We start from the raw sequence: 25,517 nt of genomic DNA, 5'->3' as shown, positions 1-25,517 counted from the left end.
ACATGCATAAGTACACAGGTGAGTATATAGATATGTATGCACACGCGTTGTTCACAACAACAAAAAAAAACGTAAGTAATTGTAATTTAATTGGATGTGGGGTTGTGTTAAATCAATGCGCGACACCGAAATGTATTATGTGTTGTGGATATGTACATATGTATGTGCAATGTATGACTATTTTTTTTTTTTTTTTTTAATTCATTTATTGGTATATTGGTAAATATAAATAGGATAAGAAAGTTATATACAAAAAGCAGAAGTATAGACAAGAGAAGTAAAGGGAAGAAAAAAAAAAAAAAAAGAATTTTACTATAGGGATCCTGCGGGACTGCCTTGTGGTATTGCTTCGCAGGTCTATAGTGGGCTGTCGATGCCCCTCAGGTATTGCGCTCTCTCTCCAGCTCTCGTAGCTTCCTTATTATTGCTGCAGCATATGTGCATACCGCCGACCACGCCGATTGCGATGTGATCATAATTTTTATCAGGTTGAAAGGTGTGGGCTCTTCTCCAAGGACTGCTGTTAGCCTTTGCCTCTCGTTGGTAAACCTCATGCAGTAAAAAATCACATGTTCAGGGCTTTCTTGTATGCCTTGTCTACACAGGGTGCATTCCGCACTGGACTCGTGTCCAAATCGGAAAAGGTATGACCGGAAACATCCATGGCCGCTAAGGAGCTGGGTCAGTTCGAAGGTGACTTCGCCATGTCGCCTGTTTACCCATGTATGTAAATCCGGGATAAGTTTGAATGTCCATCTGCCCTTCTGCGATGCTGCCCAGCGTGATTCTGCTAGGCTTGATCGCCTGGCTTCTGGAGTTGCCTCCCCTCTGGCTGGTGGTAACCATTCCGCACTCTGCCGACTTCTAAAAATGTTTTGCGCTTGTTTAGCTAGTATGTCTATTGGGACCATGCTTGATATTACAAGAGCCGCGTCATCCGAAATTGTGCGGAAGCCACGGCATACGCGTAGACCCCCAAGACGGTATGTTGCCTCTAGTCCTCGTCTGTATGACTTCGTCTCCAGCGCATCCGCCCATACTGGGGCGCCGTAGAGCATGGTCGACCAGACGACGTTCATCAATAATAATCGTTGAGATTGTCCCGGGCCTCTTGTGTTGAGCATGATTCGGCTCAGTGATCTTCCCAGTTCAGCCGCTCTTGCACTCGCGTGCCCCAAGTGTTCTCGGAAACAGAGGGGTGTATCCAAGAAAACACCTAAGTACCGGATTGCTCTAGCTGAGCGGATTGTGCATGTGTCTAGCACAATTTTTGCCTGCTCCACCGTTTCCCTGCTGCTGATAAGAACTGCTTCCGTTTTTTGATCTGCGAGTAATAGTCCTGCGTCCGCAAGCCACTGTTTTGCTATGGCAATCGATGTGACCGTATTTTCTTCTGCTTCTGAGAGCTGCTTTGCCACGACTACGAGAGCCACGTCATCTGCAAAACCGATGATATGGCAGTCAGTCGGAAGGCTTATTCGTAAAATGCCGTCATACATAGCATTCCACAGTATCGGGCCAAGTACCGAGCCCTGTGGAACTCCACCTCGTACTTCGTGAATTCGATCGCCACTCCTTGTGCTATATCGTAGCTTGCGATTTCGGAAGTAATCCTTTATTAAGGCAATAAGCGGGACCGGTACATGGAACTTGCTTAGCGCCTCGATGATGCGGCTCCAGTTAGCTGTGTTGAACGCGTTCTTCACATCAAGTGTGGTTACTAAGCAGTATTTTTTATTACCGTTTTTCCATCGCTGTCCCTCAATTGATTTTCTCGCTATTTCAACAACTGTTGCCAATGCGTGTATTGTTGATTTGGCCTTGCGAAAACCGAATTGCATCGGCGAGAGATTACCAGCTACAGCAATCGCCCTCTCCAGTCTTGTGCAGATTAGTTTTTCTAGCAGTTTGGCTGCAGAGTCTAGCATGCAAAGTGGTCTGTATGCAGACGGATCATCTTGCGGCTTGTTTGGCTTTGGTATTAGCACTAAATCTTGTTCTTTCCAAATGTCTGGGAAAATGCATTCCTCAAAGCATTTGGAGTACACTTGGGTAAACTTTTCAGGCTGGAGTCGCACTGCCAGTTTGAGCGCTTTGTTGGGAATCGCGTCCGGACCGGGCGCTTTTTGGTCATGCATTTGTGCAGCAGCCGCTAGCAGCTCATCTGTGCTGACACTTATGTGATCAGTGTGATCCATTTGCAGCATTTCCCTGGGAGCCATATACGAGGTATCGGGAAAGAGCGTTTGCACTATGTTCACCATGTGGCCCTCGCTTGGTGCAGCAGGTCTGACTGCTTTCAGCTTTTTAACGGTCATTTTATACGCCATGCCCCAAATGTCGTTCGACGCTTCATCGCATAGCTGTAGGAAACAACGGCGTTTGCTCTCTTTTATAGCGCGTTTTAGTTCGCGGCGTCTGCTTGCAAATTCATCCCCGAGATGTGAGTAGGTGATGCTGCCCCGCGCTCTTTGGTAGGCGCGCCTTGCGCGCAGGCATTTTTTCCGGGCCTCGGCGATATTGTTGGTCCACCAGTATACATGGGGATGGTGTCTGCTATGAGCCCTGCGGATGGGCATGCTGCAATCGCAAGCTGCAACTACAGATTCCATGATCATTTCTGCCTGCTTGTTGGCATCTCCAGTTAGTTCTGGGATCGCTAGTGATGATGCGAATACTTCAGAGTTTAGTGCATCAACTCTGTACATTTTGCGTTTTTCTTGTACCGCTGTTTGTTGGGCTCGACTGCCAATATTACAAATAATGGCCATGTGGTCGCTGGCAGTGTAGTGGCTGCTTAGCTCCCACTGTATGGCGCTTGCAATCTGGCTGCTGGCAAAAGTCACATCAATCACTGACCCGTAGTCCGCTCTGGTAAAAGTGTAGCTTGTACCAGTATTTAGAATCGCCAGATCTAGTATGGCAAAAGCTTCAAGCAGGCTGCGTCCTCGTGCATTTGTTGAGCTGCTTCCCCATTCGTGGGACCATGCATTAAAGTCTCCAGCAATAACGACTTTTCTTTTACCCCTTGCGTGCGCAGCGAGGTTGTCGAGTCTACTTTTAAACTCTTCCAAACGGAGGCTAGGTGGTAGGTAGCAGCTGTATAGCCAAATATCGCCTAGTTTTGCGCACACATAACCGTCAGAGGAGTATACAGCCTCTGCGGCCGGCGCTCTGTTACTGCAGGCCCATATGGCAGCCTTAGACGTTCTATCCGCAGCCCAAAAACATCCAGTTTGAGTCTTGTAAGGCTCGCTTAGTACTGCTACATCTACGTTTAGCTCGCGTATAGTTTGCGCCAGTAGATCTTGCGCCGCCCCGCAGTGATTTAGTTTTAGTTGTAGGATCTTCATCATTTCTTGCTGGCGTCTTGCTCACCTGTGGTTTGCCAGCGGGCAACGACGACTACCAGTGTAGTGGCTCACATCTGTGCGTTTTGCGTCTACGCAGTTAAAGCAAACTGGCTTATTGTTGCATGTGGCTGCTTTGTGCTCAGTCTGTCCGCATCTAAGGCACCAGTTTGTGCGGTCTTTGGCACTAGTGCAATTTTCTGCTTTGTGCCCGAAGCATAGACACTTGTAGCATCTTTTTTGGGCATGCCTCTCGCGAATCGGACACATGTCCCAGCCAACTTCTATAAAGCCTTCTTTTAGTAGTTTGGCTGCTATAGTACGCGGCATACTTAAAATGGCCATCTGTTTGCCTCTAAAGGACTTGCGCAAGCCCCTTATATTTACTTGCTCGACGTCATCGCCAATTTTCAGTTGCATTGACTTTTTTATTTCCTCTTCTGTCGCTAAGTTGTCGAGGTTGCGCATTTCAAGCCACGCCTCTGCTCCAGCTGCTCGAACTGACGCTTGTTGGCCCAGGACCTGGCTCAAATCCTCGGTCAATTTTTTGCTGTTGGCCTTTCCACCACCCTTGAGTTCAAGAAGTAAATCGCCTGTAGCCGTTTTTCTAGTCCTCTTGACGTTATTTTTAACGTCGTCGAGCTTGCCGTCTGGCCTTCTGGTGACTAGGCTCAGGATTTCGGCATATGTGCAGCCCTCATTTGCTTTGATTAGGATCACCTCCGGTCTGGCTTTCCTCAGAGATGGCTTGTTCACTCTCTTTCGTGATACAGTTTGCCATTCCGCAGCTCCATGGGCTGCCTGCGGCTCTGGCGTGCCGACTTTCTGCAGAGTACCTGGCTCCGAATCGCGACGTGCGGTGTTCTGCGCCATTGCTCGCTGTCGCTTTGGTGGGGTATTGCGCTGGACAATCGCGTCCTCTCTCTGGCGTTTGGGGGTGTTTCCTGCCAAATCTATCTTTTTCGCATCATTTCTGGGCTGTCTAGCATTCAGAGGCGAAGTTTGGGTGGCGATTTCGCTCCTTACCGCCTTTACCACCGATTTGCTGCCCATCATTATGTGGCATATCGCTTCGTGTAGCTCCTTCATTCGTACTATTGCGTTCTTGGTGCCGAGATTTATGTGGCGTACTGGTTTTTTACCATCATCTCCTTTATTGAACATCGTGTCCATTTCCCAGATGAGCGATCCCAGCTCATCTAGCTCTGCCACATTAGATACAACTTCTGGAGAAACGGAAGTCTCCGGGCTGCTGGGAGCTATTACCGGTGTTCCAGCCGTTCCAGATCGATTAGCGTGAATCGCCAACTTCTCAGTCTCCACGTGAATGGCCTTACCAGGCGGTGACCGCATAATTTTTGGCCGCTTAGCAAATGCCGCATCCAAACTTTGCGCATCTTGCCCCAATGCGTCATCGCAGCGGGCTTGGTGGTCCATTGACAGGACATAACGCTCCATCTCTCAAAACAACAATTTTGGCGGTTCGGTTGTTTTTGAATTTTTGAAATTCGCGGGAAAAAAGAGTGGCGCCTTTTCCCGGTTCAAGCGAGGCTGCAGAGTGGCGCCACCTGCCAGGGCGGCTCCGACTGAGCTTTTGGCGCTGATCAACACTGCGATCACAGCTGTTGGAATTTGTTGTTGCAACGCGGTGGAAGGAAAGTGGAGAAATTTGGCAATTTTTTCTCACCCACACAAGTAAAAGTTGCGAGAGGCGGGAAAAAAGGGTGGCTAGCTACCCCCTCGCCGCTCCCCCTTATTCCTAGGGTTGGTTCGGACCTTTGGCCCACCCAAAAGGTGGAATTGGGACCTCTAGCTGGAGCACTGGGAATCCGTGTAATGGTAAGCCTCCCCAGTCCAATTGGAACAATGTTTTTATACTTTGTTTTATTTAAGAGCCGCGGGAAACAACCGAAAAGGAAACAATTTTACGGGAGGAGTCTCAATGTTCTGACGCACTCTATCACTCGTGTACAGAATGTATGACTATGTAAGCATATATGTATGTACGTATGTAGAGCAAGTGCACCGGTATCCAAAGAGGAAATTAATTTCGCACCTAATTCGAACGCGCAAGAAATCGCGGTGCATACGTTAAGTGGTATTTTAAAAAGAATATTTTTTTTTGCCTTTTGTGTCGTGGTAAATGTGCGAAGGGATTATATGTATATGGATATGTACATATGCGCGTACATCAACATGTGACGATGTATGTATGTACGTAGATACGCGCGTGCGGAAATAAGTTTGGCATTAAAAATAATTATTCCAACACATAAGAAAACGCGGTGAACACTTTGATTATTATTTTTCCCTATTTTTTATAACACCTTAATAATTTTTTTGTTTTTAAACTTTTACGCGGATTTGGCAAACAGCTGTGGAAATTACATACATGTACATGTGAATGCATATGTAAAAAAAAAAGAGGTGGATTTGGACAAGTGCGAGGAAAAAACATAAATAAAAAATGGATACTCGTGGAATGTAAAACGAGAACGTTGGACAATCACGCTAAGGATTAGGAACTACCATGTAACCTTGGAACAGGTCAGGTATGTACATACAATATGTAAAAGTGTGTAGGTCGCTATGGAGAAGCGGGAAAACCTCACACTTTTAGTAGTATGGAAATGAAATGAATAATGAAATTTTGTACTTATCAGGAATTCCGCCGATGCAAGCTGGAGGAGCGGAAGGATATCCGGCTCGAAGGACCAATGTTCGTGGAGGGGCGGAAGGATCCAAATAAATACAAGTAGTTGGCGGGTGCCAATTTCTTCTGGATATGGTGAGCGAGTGGTGAATTAAAAACGCGCGAAAACTTCGGTTAAATAAACTTATGCGTTATTTAATATTCACAGAGAGCCCGACACACACGAAAATGGTTCGGGTTGAAAAAATTGACTAATCGTAAAAGCAAAAGAACGGGTGTTCGGGTGAAAAGCTCGATTCAGAATAATGGCGGTGCCCATTGGAAAAACCAAGTCACTCCTTCTGGTGTGACCGTAGATGCCGAGGATCAAAAAACCCTCCTCACTCCTCACCGCTCACTGCTCTTCGCCGCTCACTGCTGTTCACCCGGTGGCGTGAACAACCATCAATGGAATCTTTTAGCAAATGGATCTAAGACATAGCTGAAGCAGCAAGCCAGGTAACATCACCGCTTTACCATAAGAAGAGCGGAAGCCTAAATCATCACACAGAGGCACCTGAAGAGCAGGTCAAGGAAATTACGTAACGAACCTGGGCACAAAATACACAGCTGCCCATCGTTCAAAGCCACGCCACATCAACAAAAGATGTCTTTTCTGAAAAATCACAAGCTCTGCCAACAATGCCTAAACCGTCATCACCAAAAGTGCCAACGTGAGAAGGTTTGCGGCATACGAGGCTGCCGAAGCAAACATCACCCATTGATCCACGAGATGCAGCCAATACCAGAGGCTGCGAAATCCAGCAGCCCAAACTGGCCAGCTATGGTCACCAACGTGCATACGCCGGAGGGCAAGCACACCCAGCGATCCAGAGAGTCTGGCTCAACATATTTCCGTGTCATTACAATACAAATCATCAATAAAACGAAAGTCACTAACACTTTTGCATTTCTAGATGAGGGATCGGCACTAACGCTCATCGACAACAAGGTCTTTAAGCAGCTCGGCTTAAAAGGCGTTCCAGATCCACTGTGCCTAAAATGGACCAACGATACAACACGCGAAGAAAATGCATCGGAAAGTGTCACGCTTACGGTTGCCAATCCACATAATGGCAATCAATTCTACTTGGAAGAGGTTCACAGTGTAGATACCCTGGCTCTCGCCAAAGAATTTCCCCACCTAGCGGGACTACCAATAGCATCATACACCAACGCACGCCCAAGCATCCTAATCGGCACAAATAACTGGAACCTCGCCGTACCCCTTAAAATCAAAGAGAGGCATGACACCAACCAATAGCGTCAAAGACGCGACTGGGATGGGCACTACAAAGCTCCACGTCATCAAGGTCCACTAGAACTAATGTGAGCGTTCACATGTGTGGATGCAGGGACGCAGACGCCAAGCTGCATGAGATCATCAAACAAGCGTTCTCATTAGACGCTACCACAGCAAAACCGCTATCATCTACCAGACTTGAATCTACTACCTCCCTGAAGAATGGAATGTGGAAAGACCCTGAAGTTTTATTACCTGATAGCTACGCAAACGCACTAAAACGGCTTAAATGCCTACAAAAGCAATTTTCCCGACAACCACAGTTGAAGGAGCAAATCACCAAACAAATCGAGAACCTCGTCGAAAAGGGCTATGCTCGCATGCTGACGCCGGAGGAAATAGCTGCACCAAACAGACGGACATGGTATCTACCTACCTTCATAACTAAAAATCCAAATAAACCAGAGAAGGTCCGGCTTGTATGGGACGCAGCCGCCCAATCTGGCGGCAAGGCCCTGAATGACTACATCTGGTGTGGCCCAGATCTCCTCAACTCCCTGTTTGACCTCTTGCTCTCATTCCGAGTGGGACTAGTGGCGATCTTTGGCGATATTGCCGATATGTTCCACCAGATCCGAGTGAAACCAGCAGACACCCATGCGCAAAGGTTTCTGTGGTTCGACAGCAAATCCGAGAGGCAAGAGCCTTACGTCTATGTTATGGAAGCACTTACTTTCGGAATCAATTGCGCACCCTGCATTGCACACTTTATTCGCGACAAAAATGCAGATCGATTCTGCCAACAGTACCCTCAAGCAGCACAAGCCGTGAAGGACTACCACTACGTGGATGATTTTATATACAGTGGCAACTCAAGTCAGAGATATCCATGCAGCAGGTGGTTTCCACATACGCAATTGGTCTTCGAACTCAAAGGAGGTCCTTCGAATACTAAAGAGCGATTCGCTGCTCCCCGAAGCTGTCGAAATTACCGCCACAGAAAAGGTACTCGGCTTATACTGGGTGCCGAACTCCGACGTATTCACATTCATCTGCAAGTTCGCCAGGTTGAAGCGCAACGTTTTGGACAGCGACAAAACACCAACCAAACGCGAGCTCTTGCAAGTACTTATGTCAATGTACGACCCACTCGGCTTCATCTCATGCTTTACAATAGAGCTGAAAATCCTACTGCAAGAAGTCTGGAGAAGCGGCATTGGCTGGGACACTGGTTTGCCCGACGCATTGTTACCCAAATGGATACGATGGAAACGGATCCTTAGAACAATCGCCGGATTGACCATCCCGAGATGTTACTTCGACAGCAGCGATCAAGTCCATGATGTCCAGTTACATACGTTCGTTGACGCCAGCGAATTGGCATACGCAGCAGTCTGCTACCTTCGGATACGCCAGGGGAAAAGAACCTACCTCAGCTTCGTGGCCTCCAAGGCGAAAATGGCACCGTTGAGTCCACTATCTATACCAAGGATGGAACTGCAGGCCGCAGTGATCGGAGCAAAGCTGAGTAACCGAATCCAACGCAATCCAAGATTGTCAATTAATTCGAGTTGTTATTGGTCCGACTCAAAGACTGTTCTCAAATGGCTTCGTATGGATCCACGAAAGTTTCAGCAATTCGTCATGCACCGCGTTGGCGAAATACTGGAATTCACAAACGTTAGCCAATGGAACTGGGTTCCAACCAGCCTTAACCCTGCAGATCTTGCTACTAAAACAAACAACGCCAATAAACATGAAACTTGGCTACACGGTCCAGACTATTTGCTGCAGGATCAACACGAGTGGCCAAAATGCGATGATTTGGGGCCACCAAACAATGCTAAAGTCAGGCACAACATACTCTTCATCGACAATGCGCCGATGGAGCTAAAACTTAACGCGGAATATTTTTCCGACTGGCGCAGGCTATATCGAGCTTTAGCGCGCTTTATTCTCTATATTGAGAAACTGAAAGCAAAACAAACGAAGGCATCGCCACCTACAGAGGTGTCTTACGAGATGATTCAGCAGGCACGCACACTCCTACTGCGGCATGCGCAGTCATCTGAATTCAACCCAGAAATTCGCAACTTAACGAGAGGTAAACCTTTAAAAACAAATTCTAAACTCATATGTTTGAATATCTTCCTAGATGAAAACCAGCTCCTACGTACCCGAGGGCGAGCAGAAAACCTAAACGGCCAAAATCAAATACTGCTCCCATATGGGCACCACATTACTCGGCTCATATTGAACTGGTATCATCAGGAAATGCACCACACATCCCATGAGACGTGTATTAACAGGATTCGCGGCATGTTTTACATACCACGCCTACGAGTCTTATACAAAGGCATGCGGAAGTCTTGCCAACGCTGTAAAAATGAGAGCGCCATGCCTGATCCACCGCAAATGGCTCCCTTGCCCATCGCCAGGCTGGCTGCCTACCAACGTCCCTTCACTTACGTCGGTATCGACTACTTCGGGCCCTTCTTGGTCGCTGTAGGACGGCGAAGCGAAAAAGATGGGGCGTTATTTTCACCTGCCTAACCATACGGGCAGTGCATATAGAACTGGCGTGCTCTCTGGACACTGCATCGTGCATAATGTGCATCGGAAACTTCATCAATCGGCGCGGGACCCCAAGAGAAATTTACAGCGACAATGGCACTAACTTCAAAGCTGCCGAAAAGATTATCTGTGACAAAGCGCAGACGATCAACTTCAACGCCGTGCAACCGGCGTTCGATGACATCAAATGGAAATTTAATCCACCATATGGAGGGAGCATGGGAGCGACTTGTTCGTTCCGTCTATACAATCTGCCCAGCGAGAAAATTCACCAGTGAGGGCCTACAAAGTGCACTATGGGAAGTGGAATTTATCCTAAACTCCAGACCCCTTACTTTTGTCTCTATGGACAGCAAAGACGACGAGGCTATCACCCCTAACCATCTACTACTAGGATCAGCAAGCGGTTATTAACCAGTCTTCAAAACCATACACACCGTACAGGACATGTGGCAAGCTGTTCAAGAATTCGCCGATCAATTCTGGCGACGATGGGTACGCGAATACGTTCCAGATTTAGCCAGGCGAGGAAAATGGTTTACGAAGAGACCACCAATAGCAGCTGGAGACGTCGTTGTAATATTGGACGAGACTCTGCCCCGAAATAGATGGCCAAAAGGTATAGTCGAGCAAACAATCCTGGCCAAAGACAACCAGGTGCGTTGAGTGATTTTCAGAACCGCCAATGGGACTCTTCAACGCCCCGTGGCTAAAGTAGCTGTATTAGACGTCGGCTGTAATGGAGCAAAGCAACCCCCCTGAAGAGAGCAGCTTTACTGGGGGGGAATGTTGCCGCCGAAATCCACTGACTGCCCAGCAGACCCGACGCAGCCACCAATGGGTTAACCCATATCACTCATTCTGTTTCATTTTCATACTTATACTTAAGCGCCAGCCTACGTGCTGGGAAATTAACCGTTGCATCTTGCGCTTTAAGCTTACATGTTAGGTTCTGTGCTTGTTACTAAGCGGCGGACAGAACAGTTTGGTTACAACCGCGAGTAAGGGCGATTAATTTATAGCGGCTCAACTACCGACTCGCTCGCTCACCATACACACACCCACTTAGCCTACCATTAGCATAAGAAAACACGTGGAAGAAATAAATGAAGTATCACGTGAAAAGTGAAGTGTTTCTTGTGGGCCCGCTAAAACATCGAACCTTAGAGCCAAACTCAACAGTTAGATTTAGATATCATTGAAGAATGTAACAGTCCATGGAGCTCCAATTGTGTATTGGTGAGACGTGGCTATAAAGTTCGATTATGTTAGATTCTAGCGCAGTCAATCAGTGCACTCGTAAAGACGCGCATTCTCTTCCCCATATTGATGGAATACTTAGCAGGCCGATTTATTACTGGACTGGACATGAAGCACGCCTTCTGGCAAATTCCGTTAGAGGAAAGCTCACGTCAATACACCGCTTTCACAATACCTAACCGGCCACTTTACCAATATAAAATGATGCCTTTTGGTTTGTGCAACGCCCCGCAGATTTTATGTAGACTTATGGATCGTGTCATACCGTCTTATTTGCGCACAAGGTTATTCGTTTACTTCGATGACCTGCTAATTCTTTCCGAAGATTTTGAATCGCATATTGCTTTAATACAAGAGGGAGCATTGAGACTGCGTAAAGCGAATCTTACGATTAATGTAGCTAAATCTAAGTTCTGCATGGAGGAGATTAAATACCTCGGCTTTATTATTGGATACGGACAAGTGAAAAACGATCCTGGAAAAATTTGTGCAATAAACGACTTTCCGATTCCAACAACAGTGAAACACTTAGGGAGATTTTTGGAACTGACTGGCTGGTATCGACGTTCTATTGAAAATTATGCCACCATTAGCTTCCCATTAACAGAACTCTTAAAAAAGAACCGATCTCTTAGTTGGAACGAAGAGACAGACTACGCTTTCTCAATACTGAAACGAAGATTAACTTCAGCACCTATTTTGACCACTCCCGATTTTAAGAAACCGTTTATTTTATTATGTGATGGAAGTTTAGTAGGTATAGGATGTATGTTATGTCAAACTTATTCCGAAGGCATAGAACTACCGATAGCTAACATGTCAGAAAAACTGAACAAAGCATAAAGAAACTATACTATATCAGAACTCGAATGTTTGGCAGTAATTAAAGGAATTAAGAAATTTAGAGCATACATTGAGGGACAAACTTTTCTAGTAGTTACCGATCACGGTTCTCTAAAATGGCTTATGAAACAGAAGGACCTTTCCGGTAGATTAGCGATATGGGCAATTAACTTAGAAGCTTTCTTATTTGAAATCGTTCATCGTCCTGGGTCTCAAAACATTGTAGCGGACTCATTATTGCGACGGGATGAAGTTTCAGAACTTTCGGAAATAAAACCTATGATAGATTTGTCGTCTAAATATTTTGAATCAGATGAATATCGTGAACTGGCAAAACGCATTACAGACAACCAGTCCAGATTGCCTGATTTGCGCGTAGACAGCAAATATGTTTATAAGCGAACAGAACACGCAAGCGGAAATGAAGCGCAGGAAAACGATTCTTTGAAATTATGGATCTTATCCAGTCCTACCGAAGACATAATAAAGACAGCACATAATCCCCCGAACTCAGCACATTGTGGCATTGGCAAAACTAGTGATAAGATTAGGAGATACTTCTTTTGGCCCAACATGGCATCCCAAATAAAAAAATATATTGACAGTTGTTCGACTTGTCGGTCTACAAAAAGCGGCAACAAGATTCTTCGACCTCCCATGGGAAAGCCCAGGACATCCGATAGACCGTTTCATAAGCTTTACATGGACTTATTAGGTCCGTATCCTAGATCAAAGCAAGGGCACATTGGATTATTGATCATCGTCGATCACAACACCAAATTTCATTTTCTGCATCCGCTTAAGAAGTTTACATTCAATCGTATTTGCGAATATTTAGAAAATTGTATATTTTATACATTTGGCGTACCGGAACGTATACTGACGGACAATGGTTCACAATTCAAATCCGGATTCTTTAAGTCATTTCTTACTCGATTTGGAGACTAGCATCAATGCACCGCTATTTATTCTCTTCAGGCGAACGCAAGTAAACGTCTTAACCGCTCAGTTCGCGGTTGAATTTAATGACTGAAGACACATCGTTGCATAGATTCGATGCATTGCAGGTAGCTCGGCAAAAAGCTAAGGATAACATAGCCAAGGCACATGCAACAAATGCTCGTAATTACAATTTACGTAGCAGAAGTAGACAACTAAAAGTCGGTGACACAGTTCATGCTCCAAATTTTACACAGAGTTCAGCCCCAAAAAGATTTAGTAGCAAATTAGCACCAGTCTTCATCCCAGCTAAGGTGTTGAGGAAGGTCAGTTCGTCGTATTATGAATTAGCTAGGAGGTCCTTTTTCAGTTCATGACTCCGTCAGTAGGCTTCCGTAGCATTAACTGTGGTGTAGTAGCCCTCTTTAATAATAATAATTTTAATTGCATTTCGGAAAGAATATTTTCTTTTGTTTGTTTGCAAGAATGAATAAATAACCCCCCTTAAGTACTACGCACATGTCTTTCCTTGGAACGGTTCTTACTCTCATATCGCACAGCGAACGCAAGCGTAGGCAAAGAAGAGAGCATGGAAAAGATCCGTTAGAATTCGCATGCATTGCGTTTGCTTAGAAACAGAATTTTTGGTACAGGCTCTTTCATTTAATTTGATACTTTGATTGCGAAAAGACCTGAATATTGATATTCAAATAAATATATAGTAATATATCCGCCACTCCATCCACTCACACCACTCAATTTCCCACTCCAATCACCCACATAACTTGATCCCCCTTTAGTCTAGAAAACAGCGGATGTTTACTGCAAGCGAGACTAAACAAAAATCCTATAAACAAATGTCCCCAAAAATCTTCCAAGCGTGAGAACGCTTAGTTAGCAAAAATCAATAAGCCAATCAAAATCCAGATCCCTTGTCACTAGATAAAAAGCTCCCAATACTAATATCAAAAGCTTTTTAACCGAACTTTAATTATATCTGTATGAATAATCATAAGTTAGTTCTTAAGACGCTTTGTTTCAATAAAGATCGTTTTTGAGTCTCACCAATCCAAATTTTTTTTTATCAATGAAAGAATCGGATTTATAACTGGCGCAGTCGGTAGGATAAAACGAAATAACTTAGTGCGTGCAAAACTTTGTGTATAAGTGACCGTTACGGATATCGAATCTAAGGTTGCGTTATAAGCAAAACTTTTTTGTATCATTAAATAAATTGTGCGAAACTTGTGTCAAGCCACCGCTACAGATATCAAATCTAAGGTTGGCCCGTGATCAAGACTTTTTGTGCTAAAAACAAGTAAAGGAGCTGTAAGCAAATAAAGCCCAAAGCCCTCGAAAAATTTTTTTTTCGTTTTATCCGCAAAAGAACCTTTCGTGCAGTCAAAAGCGCGACATCAAATCTTGAAGTTCTAAATATATTCTAATTAAAGATGACACTGGAACTATCAGAAACACATCTGAACCAAGCACTTACCATGCTTAGACAGTTGCCCAATTTCGATGGTAACGCTTTGACCCTGAGCACGTTCATACGGAGAGTTGACTACATTCTACAACTCTACCCGACGAGGGACATCCGTCAACATAGCTTGATGTATGGTACTATAGAGATGCAGCTCACTGGAGATGCACAACGGATATCACAACTAGCGCACGCCAACAATTGGAGCGAGTTGCGGGCCGCCCTCATCAGCGAATATAAGGTGCAAACGCCTTATGAAGAGTTACTACGACGGCTATACCATACTTCCTTTGGAGGAAACCTTCGTAAGTTTATTGAAGATTTAGAACATAAGTCTTTTATTATAATTAATAAGTTAGAATTAGAAGGCGATGCCGCCAATACCATTTTATACACAAATGCCATGAATAACACAGTCAAAGAAGTCATTATTAAAAAATTACCAGACAAGCTTTATATGACATTAGCGAAGTTTGATATTTCAACAGTGTCTAATCTGAAACAAGTAGCCCAGAGAGAGGGTCAATATGAAAACAGCTCCACAGAGAAACCAAAAACTAACAATCAAAGTAATTCAGGAAATTCGAATTACAAATCAAACCAAAACCATTCAGGGCAGAACTATTATAAGCAAAACCACCAATACAATAATTCAAATCATACCAATTCCCAAAATAACCAACAGCTTCGAGAAGAATTTCAACAAAATCTTAATCAGGGCAGACAAGAAAATCCCCTTAATTATCAGATTCAGAATCAACCTCAGAATCAAAACCCTGTGGTAAATCAACCCACTAAAAGGCAAAGAGAGAGTACCAGTGGTCAGAGTAAAATGGAATGGTCCGAAAATTTTCATCAATCAGCCTCGGATCAGATAGCTCAGACAGAACAGTTGGATCAAATAGATCAACCGAATACCTCCAATCAAATCCCTATGTCCAACTAAAAATCAATAACATTCCTTTAAAGTGCGTTATAGATACAGGCTCTTCAATAAATATTATCAACGAAAATTATTTCAATTTTCCAGAAACATCAGAAAATTTAAATGTTCAAACAATAAAAGGAATAATTGAGCTTAACAAAAGCGTATCTTTTGCACCAAGCAAGCTTTGCCCCAACCATCAAAAATTTTATTGCCATAAATTTTCATCAACATATGACATACTATTAGGTAGAAAATATCTCAAAGCATGTCAGGCCGTTATTAATTACGAAGAAAATAGTGTAACATTATCAAATCACAAATTCTATTTCAAATACACCAATAAAGAAGAAAAAGAAGAATCAATACCTTATCCTCCCCCAGAGTTTGAATATGAAGCATTCGCACATGAAATAAATAACGGTATCGAGGAAAGAAACGAATTTAGACTTGATCATTTAAATTCAGAAGAAATAGAAATGTTAAAGAAAATATTGCATGAATTTAGCGATATCCAGTATAGGAAAGGTGAAAATTTGACCTTTACCAGTACAATAAAACACAACATCAGAACTAAACACGAAGACCCAATTTACAAACACCCATACAAATAATCACAAATCTTTGACGAAGAAGTCAATAAACAAATTAATGAAATGATAGAATAGGGAATCATTCGGAAATCGAAATCGCCCTATTGTTCACCAATCTGGATCGTACCTGTTCGTGGGGGGCGGAAGGATCCAAATGAAATACAAGGAGTTGGCGGGTGCCAATTTCTTCAGTTTGTGGTGAGCGAGTGGTGAATTAAAACGCACGAGAAACTTCGGTTAACTAAATGTAGGTTTTATTATTTATATAATATTCACAGGTAAACCGGCACACACGGAAATGGTTCGGGTTGAAAGTGATTAACAAATCGTAAAAAAATGCAAGAGAACGGGTGTTCGGGTGAAAGGCTCGATTCTTAGTGATGGCGGTGCCCATTGGAAAAAATCAAGTCACTCCTCCTGGTGTGACCGTAGACGCCGAGGATCAAAAAACCCTCCTCACTCCTCACCGCTCACTGCTCTTCGCCGCTCACTGCTGTTCACCCGGTGGCGTGAACATACCGCCCCCCTTGCAACATGTTGCAATTGTCACCCTGGACATATAAAGGATGGGGGACGGCAACGTCCTGGAGCGCCTAGATCCCACAGGAGCCGGAGACGACCCATCCGAACACGGTGCTCTGGGCTGCGGGAGTACCGCTATGACCGGGCACACAGCCTGGTTGGATGACCTCAGGATAGAGGTCTGCCCCGAGCACCACGGATACCGACGCCGGCCGATAGAAGTAGGGGTCGGCCAGGATCAGGGTTGCGAACTTCTCTCGGACCGGCGCCGCCACTTCCCGGATGGGAGTGCGGATGAGCAAGTCCTCTTCGACCCGGAATATAACGTTCCGTCGGAACGTCTTGTCGGACCTCGACTCGAGGACGGCCGTACAGGCTTGGTCGACCCCGACCGTGGTCACAGCTAACCCCAGGGACCGGGCAAAGGAGAGATTGATGCGGCTCTCAGCCGCACACGCATCAAGAAGGACGCGGGTCTCGAAGGATTTCGAGCCATTGCCCAACCGTAGGACTGCGGTGGGCAGGACAGTCGTCGTCCTGGCGTGGAGCAGGGAGGATAACGAAATCTCGGGTGCGCCTTCTGGGGAAGCGGAGCGGTCGGACGATGATCGGGAACGGGGTTGTAGCGGGGGTGCAGCACGACTGGAGGGGGTGATCGGCTGCGACGCCGGGCGGAGGCACGTCGTCTCGGCGGTTGGTCGGCCATGTGGAGCAGGGTATGGTGCCTTTGCCCGCATCGTCGGCAACCATGGCGAGTCCGACACGCGTCGGATGAATGCTCGTGGGCCAAGCAATTGGGACAATATTTATTGATGAGCACCGCCCGAAGCCGCTTTTCCCCTCGGAGGTTTAGGAAGCGCTGACACTGCCGGAGTGCATGAACCCCCGACAGACCCGGCATCGGTACACGTTCGTGCCCTGTGGAGCTCGTTTGCTGCGGTGGTGCGGCAGACGCGTGGGGGCCATGTCGCTATGAAAGGGCGAGCTGAATGAACTGTAACGAAAGAAATTACGTATGGGGGAGTGGATTAGTCTATGCACGGGAACGAGAAACATGCACGGAGACGAGGACATTCGGAGGAAACATAGAGGGATTAGGAGTCACGATAAGGTTTTAGACTCAGGACTCCTGCTGTCTTGCAACAGAATGAGCTTCGCTACGGGTCTTCGGATAGACCCACGCGCGGTGGTGACATCAGCCACTCGGACGAGGCCGTCAGCCCCGGGCAGAGTGCGCTCAATTCGCCCTAAGCGCCACTCGTTGGAGGAGATGATCTTCGGACACGATCACGAGGTCGCCGGTCTGGATGCTGCGAGTCGGTGATTTCCACTTGTTCCGTTTGTGAAGCTCCTTGAGGTACTCACTCTTCCAGCGGCGGCAGAAAGCCTGCTGGATTGCCTTTAGTCGCTGCCATCGGTTGATCAGCGACATAGGCTCGACCAGAATTTCCGGTTCCGCAATGGCTAAGAGTGGTCCTCAATCAGGAAATGTCCCGGGCTTAGGGCCAGTAGATCCTCTGGGTCCTCACTCATGGGAGAGATTGGCCTGGAGTTTAGGCACGCTTCGATCCTACACAGGAGAGTGGAAAGTTCCTCGAAGGTGTATTTGACAGTGGACGAGGACTTGTAAAACAGGGTCTTAAAACTTTTGACCCCTGCTTCCCACAGTCCTCCCATGTGGGGCGCGCTTGGCGGAATGAACTGCCAGGATAGGATGTGCTGGGGGAATGCCTTCATTATTTCAAGCTTGGTGGCGTTCAGGAAATCTTTTTCGAGCGCCTTTGAGGCCCCTACGAAGGTTTTGCCGTTGTCGGAGTAAATGCGCTGTGGACATTGTCTCCGTGCGACAAACCGAGAGAAGGCTGCCAGAAATCTTTCAGTGGTGAGGTCGGAGGTAGCCTCGAGATGGATTGCCTTCGTGCTGAAACACACAAAGACGCAGACATAACCCTTAGTTATGAGACACGCACGCCCGGTGTAATTTTTGATCTCGAACGGCCCTGCGAAATCAATGCCCGTGTGGGTGAAGGGCCTGGAATACGTGATGCGTTCTCGAGGGAGATCACCCATCATCTGGGTCTGTAGTCGTCGACGATGAACGATGCAGACCTTGCACCCCTTGATGTGGGACTTTACCATGTTCTTTATCCGTGGGATCCAGAATTTGGTGCGCAAATACCGCACCATCAGTTGATTGCCGCCATGCAACGTGATGCGGTGGGCGAATGCGACAAGCAGGCGAGTGAAATGAGTACTATATGGGAGGAGAATAGGGTGACGTTCATCATATCGGAGGGACTCAGCGGCCCGGAGTCGTCCGCAGGAGCGGAGTAACCCATGCTGGTCGAGAAATGGGTTCAGATTGAGTAGAGTGCTGGATGATGGCAGGGGTCGCCCTTCGCCCAGGGCCCGTATCTCCGCGAGGTATTCCCGCCGCTGAGAGGTCGAATCAAGGCGCGCTCGGCGGAAAGAAGTTCGTCATTGGTGAGGCGAACCGTGGAAGGCGTCGAAATCCTCTTGGTGGCGAAGCGTAGGATGTACGCGATGACTCGTAGAGCCCTACCATAATTCGAGAACCGTTCGCTGACGTCCTCGAGTAGCGTGGTCGCGGTGGTGTGGCACTGGACCCGTTGCTCCAGCTGGGTGTCTGGGAGTTCGTTATGGGGAGTTGGCCAATACTCGGGGGCTCTCTGGAGCCAGTCCGGCCCATGCCACCAGAGGCTGCTGGCCGATAGCTCGGCCGCGGAGACTCCACGGCTCGCCAGATCCGCGGGGTTGTCCTCGGAGCGCACATGTGACCAGCTTTGGCCACTAGTGCTTTCGGAGATCCTGGATACGCGATTGGCCACGAAGGTGGACCAACTGCACGGAGGTTTATTGAGCCAAGCCAACACGATGGTAGAGTCGGTCCAAAACTGGGAGGTTGCAGGTCGGATTGGAAGTTCAGGAACGATCGACGCCCAGAGATCGGCTAGCAGAACCGCTCCGCACAACTCTAGCCGAGGCAGCGAGACTGTTTTGACTGGAGCTACACGGGTCTTAGCCGTTAATAAATGGACGTCTACTTGATTGCCGTACCGAACCCGCACATATAGGGCCGCTCCATACGCTTTCTGTGACGCGTCACAGAAGCCATGAAGCTCCCACGAGAGCTTATCGCTGGTGTTTAGCCAACGGGGAATGCGGAGTCGACTGAGGCCTGGGTAATCCTGCAGGAATTCATGCCATTGCTGCAGCAGGAGAGGCGGCAGAGCATCATCCCAGCCCAGTTCGGTAAGCCAGATTTGCTGCATGAATATCTTCGCTCGGATGACAAATGGGGCTAGCCACCCAGCGGGGTCGAAGAGCTTAGCGATATGAGACAGAACCTGCCTCTTGGAGATCGACTCCTTCAAGGGGGGGGTCCGCTGTGGTGAAGAAGAAGACGTCCTCAGCAGCTTGCCATCGAATACCCAAGGTTTTTGCGGTGCTCGCGTCTTCCAGCTCGAGAAAGTCCTCTCGCAGCAGGTGCTCTCTCGGAATGGCTTGAAGTACTTCCTTCTTATTGGAAGTCCACTTCCGAAGCGGGAATCCCGCAGATTGGAGGACCGCTTGAAGCTCTCGTATGGCGAGACGAGCGTCGGCTTCAGTGTGAGCGCCGGCAAGGACATCATCAACATACATGTAGTTCCGAAGGATTTCGCTCGCCTGAGGATACATCGTTTGCACGTCTTGTGCCAGTTGTAAAAAGGACTCGGATCGCCAAGAATGGCGCGCAGTTAACCCCAAACGTGACAGTTTGTAACTCGTAATCCTGAATATTGCCGCAGCGGTCTCGGTAGAGGATCCGCTGAAAGGGGGTATGCCTGGGATCGACTCGGATTTGTCGATACATCTGCGTTATGTCGGCATTGAAAACGAATTGAAAGAACCGCCATTTCAGTACCTGAAGCGTGAGGTCGGCCTGAAGAGTAGGACCGGTGTGCAAGACATCGTTGAGGCTGACGCCTTGTGTGGAGGGGCTCGACGCGTTAAATACCACGCGTACCTTAGTGGTGGTGCTATCGGGCTTAAACACCGCATGATGGGGGAGATAGAAGTTTTTCCCATCTTGAGGCGGCGTCACCCGAATCATATGACCCAATTCCTCATATTCTTGAATAATGGCATCGTACTGCGTTTTTAGAACCGGATCCTTGAGAAGGCGTGCCTCATTCCGCAGGAATTGAGCCAGCGCGATCGGTCTTGAGTGGCCCAAGTCAACGCTATTCGGACCTTTGAACGGTAGGGACACAACATATCGGCCGTCCTTTCCCCTTTGGGTGGTCTCCTGGAAGTTCCGCTCGCAGAATGCGTCATCCTCCTTTTCCGGCTTTGCGGGAAGGTCTTCCACCTCCCAAAACTTGGTGAGGAGTACATCAAGCTTTGCTTCGGGACTAACTCGCGTCTGTGCCGCGAAAACGGATCTAGACACCGGGGGGTCAGGAGTGATAGCCCCACACAGAACCCATCCAAAGATGGTTTCTAGCCCGACAAAATCACCAATATCCTTTTTGATCCGTTCTCCGAGGATGTGGGGAAACAGGTCTACACCGATGATCATGTCAATAGGCGCGGGCTTGTTGTAGTACGGGTCAGCCAGGGGGCGATCGAGGCACTGCGTCGGAACCGTATTAAGGAATGGAGCTGTTGGAATGGCCCCTGACAATTTGGATACGACCAGGGCGGAGACCTCAATCTTGTTCAATCTGTCACACGGGGGAGACAGCATTAGCAGACACACCTTGTCGGCGCAGCCTCCATCACTCTGGCCCATGCCAGTAACCGCGGCGTCTACTGGGTAGAAGGGGGGCTGGACCATGCTGAAGACGCGTTCGGAGAGAAAAGTTGAATCGGCTCCCGAGTCGATCAACGCCCGAATATGATGATCCACACCACGATGGTGCAGAGTGACAATCGCAGTGCCTAAAAGGCCTCTGCCTGGGGTAGATGCAAAATAACTTTGAGCATTTGTGAGCTGGTCGCTCGCGGACGGGCGCTCTGTGACGCTGGATGGTGGGACTTGCGCAGCGGATGGCGAGGGCACGGACACATCACTAGGATGCAACAGCGTATGATGACGTTCCTTGCAGGTATGGCAATTATGCGCACTGGAGCAGCCCTTCACTTGATGACCGCGGGCAAAACAGTTCAGACAAAGTCCCTGCTGTCTAATGGTTTCCAGCCGCCTCTGAACAGGCATATCAAGGAAACTAGGGCAGAGCCGTATTGGGTGATTTTCCCGATGGCACAGCTTGCAAGACGCCGATTTGAGCTGAGCTTTCGCTGGAAACGCTTGGACTTTCATCGTTGCAGAGGATTTGCGGGGGCCAATGGGGATGGCTTGGACACTTGGGGCCGACTTATGTTCGTCGGTGGCATCCAGGACCCGATACCGATCGGTAAGAAATTGGTTCAAATCGGACCACGTTGAGACGACAGTCTTATTGGGCACTGATTGCTCCCACAGGAGGATTGTGGCCTTCGGCAATTTACTAGTGCAGATGGCGATAAGTAGGACATCCCAATTCTCAGTACTAACACCCGAACGCTCAAGTGCGGTAAGACACCCTTGAAACGCGGTCTGCAGCTCTCGCAAGGATTTGCCCGACTCTTGTGCCACCGCGGGAATCTGAAGGAGTTGTCTGGCTTGAGTCATGACCAGCAGACGGCTGTTTTCGTACCGTGCGGTGAGGTTCTCCCACGCGGCCTGGAAACCCTCATTCGTCAGGGGGGACTTAGCCACGATGGTTCTCGCTTCCCCTCGCGTCTTGGCGTTCAAGTGATAGAGCTTCTCCACTTGTGACAAATACGGATTGGCGATATAAATGGCGGCGAACAAATCGCGGAATGTGGGCCATGCTAGGCTGTCGCCATCAAATGTCTCTACCTCACACGGAGGAACTCTATGCCCCGGTGGCCCCGACGGAGCGGTTGGCTGACGCCTAAGAGTCGTCATCTGTACCGAGAGCTGTTCGATGCGTTCTCCGAACAACGTCCCGCATCGCACATATGCCGCGTAAGCGGATTCGTGCTTCGCCTTGATGTGGCTTATGTTTGCCAAGCTTTCCTCGTCGGCTTGGATTGTCAAGGCCTTGTGACAACGGGAGTATTCCATCTCGACAGTTGACCAAAGGGATTTGAGCTGCTCTAAGTGCATTTTAATGGAAAACAAGGGCACTTCAGAAGTTAGAGCTTCACTCTCGCGAGCTTCAAACAGAGTCAATGCGTCGCACGCTATAACGAAATCGGAAAGGGACATTCTGGAGTGTTCTCTACGCTGTTGTGATACGGATCGGGTGACGGGAGCGTCAGAACAGTGCGTCACAACAACGTGCGGAATCTGGGTCTGAGTTGAAAGCTTGGAACGACCTTGGTGTTCCCTCGAGTCTTTAACCGAGAATCTGCGACCCTCAGGTAAGCTGGACGAAGACGGACGGGACCTTGGGGATTCGCTGCGGCTGCGAACTGACGAGAACTTGCGCGAAATATCCGTACGCTTCACGGTCACCGGAGTTGTCGGAGGCCGAACCTTCTCCGGAGTTGCAGAGGGAGACGAAAGACTGTTGGACTTCGGCGCAGTCTTGGACGGCTCCGTGGACATACTCAGGGGACGAGCTTACCGACGAACACCGCGTTTGTGCGCGTCCCTTTTTTTTGTTTTGGAAGTGAGAAGTGGACTGTATGGGGACGCAAGAACTTCCTCACTGTGCACCGCAGGATTGCGGGAGAATTTTCTCGCGTGTGGCTCGGAAACGAAGCCTCTTTAATGGGGATAGATGCGGAATAATATACGAACGCACGAATGCGGATTGAAAATTACCGATGGGAGTACGTATAAAACAAAACACGGATGAAATATATAAACAAAGATGTATAGGATAAAAGGAAAATACGTTTTTATATAAATCTGGATCTGGATATATATGTGTGCGCAGAATAATGGCCGGAAAAAATTGTATATATAATTTATAAATATGGACGGAGATATAAATATGGGCCCGATAGTGCTGGAAAAAATATATATATATGTATTTATTTAGAAATATGGGCGGATATATATATGAGCGCAAAAGGCTGGCCGGAAAAAATATATATATAGTTTTTAAAGCTGAACGGATATATAAATATGGGCCCGATAGTGCTGGAAAAAATTTATATGTGTTTATTTATAAATATGGGCGGATATATATTGAGCGCAAAATACTGGCCGGAAAAAATATATATATAGTTTTTAAATATGAACGGATATATAAATATGGGCCCGATAGTGCTGGAAAAAATTTATATGTGTTTATTTATAAATATGGGCGGATATATATATGAGCGCAAAATACTGGCCGAAAAAATTTATATATATAATTTATAAATATGGACGGATATATAAATATGGGCCCGATAGTGCTGGAAAAAATATATATGTATTTATTTATAAATATGGGCGGATATATATATGAGCGCAAAATACTGGCCGAAAAAATTATATATATAATTTATAAATATGGACGGATATATATATGTGAGCGCAAAAAGTTGGCCGGAAAAAATTATATAAATGATTTATAAATATGGACGGATATATAAATGTGGGCACGATAATGCTGGAAAAATATATATGTATTGTTTTATAAATATGGGCGGATATATAATTAGGCGAAAAAAGAGAATCGGAAATAATGTGATTTAAATTTGGCGCGCTTGAGCCGCCTATCGATATCACGACTCGACTCACGTGTCACCACTACTCCGAAAACAGCTGTCGGCCGCTGTTTATATATTTGGTTTTTGATTTTGTTGTTTAATTATGTATGTGAATAATTTTTTTTTTGTGGTTGTGCGGAAAAACCAAGAACAAGTGTTGTGCGGAAAAACAAGCGAGTGTTGTGCGCAAATAAAACAACCGATCAATGCATATGGACAGATGCTTTGATCTATGTGTGTACGTACATGCATAAGTACACAGGTGAGTATAGATATGTATGCACACGCGTTGTTCACAACAACAAAAAAAACGTAAGTAATTGTAATTTAATTGGATGTGGGGTTGTGTTAAATCAATGCGCGACACCGAAATGTATTATGCGTTGTGGATATGTACATATGTATGTGCAATGTATGACTATGTAAGCATATACATATGTATGTATGTACGTATGTAAGCAAGTGCACCGGTATCCAAAGACGCGCGTGAGGAAATTAATTTCGCACCTAATTCGAACGCGCAAGAAATCGCGGTGCATACGTGAAGTGCTATTTAAAAAAAAAGAATATTTTTTTTGCCTTTTGTGTCGTGGTAAATGTGCGAAGGGATTGTATGTATATGGATATGTATGTACATATGCGCGTACATCAACAGGTGACGATGTATGTATGTACGTAGATACGCGCGTGTGGAAATAAGTTTGGCATTAAAGATTATTATTCCAACACATAAGAAAACGCGGTGAACACTTTGATTTTTATTTTTCCCTATTTTTTATAACACTTTAATAATTTTTTTTTTTTTTGTTTTTTAAACTTTTACGCGGATTTGGCAAACAGCTGTGGAAATTACATGTACATGTGAATGCATATGTAAAAAAGGTGGATTTGGACAAGTGCGAGGAAAAAAAAACATAAATGAAAATGGATAATCGTGGAATGTAAAATGAGAACGTTGGACAATCACGCTAAGGATTAGGAACTACCATGAAACCTTGGAACAGGTCAGGTATGTACATACAATATGTAAAAGTGTGTAGGTCGCTATGGAGAAGCGGGAAAACCTCACACTTTTAGTAGTATGTAAATGAAATGAATAATGAAATTTTGTACTTATCAGGAATTCCGCCGATGCAAGCTGGAGGAGCGGAAGGATATCCGGCTCGAAGGACCAATGTTCGTGGGGGGGCGGAAGGATCCAAATGAAATACAAGGAGTTGGCGGGTGCCAATTTCTTCAGTTTGTGGTGAGCGAGTGGTGAATTAAAACGCACGAGAAACTTCGGTTAACTAAATGTAGGTTTTATTATTTATATAATATTCACAGGTAAACCGGCACACACGGAAATGGTTCGGGTTGAAAGTGATTAACAAA

At 46.5% G+C, this 25,517-nt stretch overlaps 1 long non-coding RNA gene across 1 annotated transcript; it reads left to right on the top strand.

Moving 5' to 3' along the window:
• The first annotated feature begins 56 nt into the window (after positions 1–56).
• LOC137579640 (uncharacterized) lies at positions 57–25,517 on the top strand. The gene is made up of 4 exons (XR_011032871.1): positions 57–71; positions 24,984–25,152; positions 25,264–25,389; positions 25,470–25,517. It is a non-coding gene; the product is annotated as an uncharacterized lncRNA (long non-coding RNA).

This window comes from Drosophila tropicalis, unplaced genomic scaffold (assembly GCF_018151085.1).
Source record: "Drosophila tropicalis isolate 14030-0801.00 unplaced genomic scaffold, ASM1815108v1 contig_747, whole genome shotgun sequence".
NCBI lineage: Eukaryota > Metazoa > Arthropoda > Insecta > Diptera > Drosophilidae > Drosophila > Drosophila tropicalis.
The sequence above is the reverse complement of the archived record's forward strand: the minus strand, read 5'-3'. Positions and strand labels throughout refer to the sequence as shown.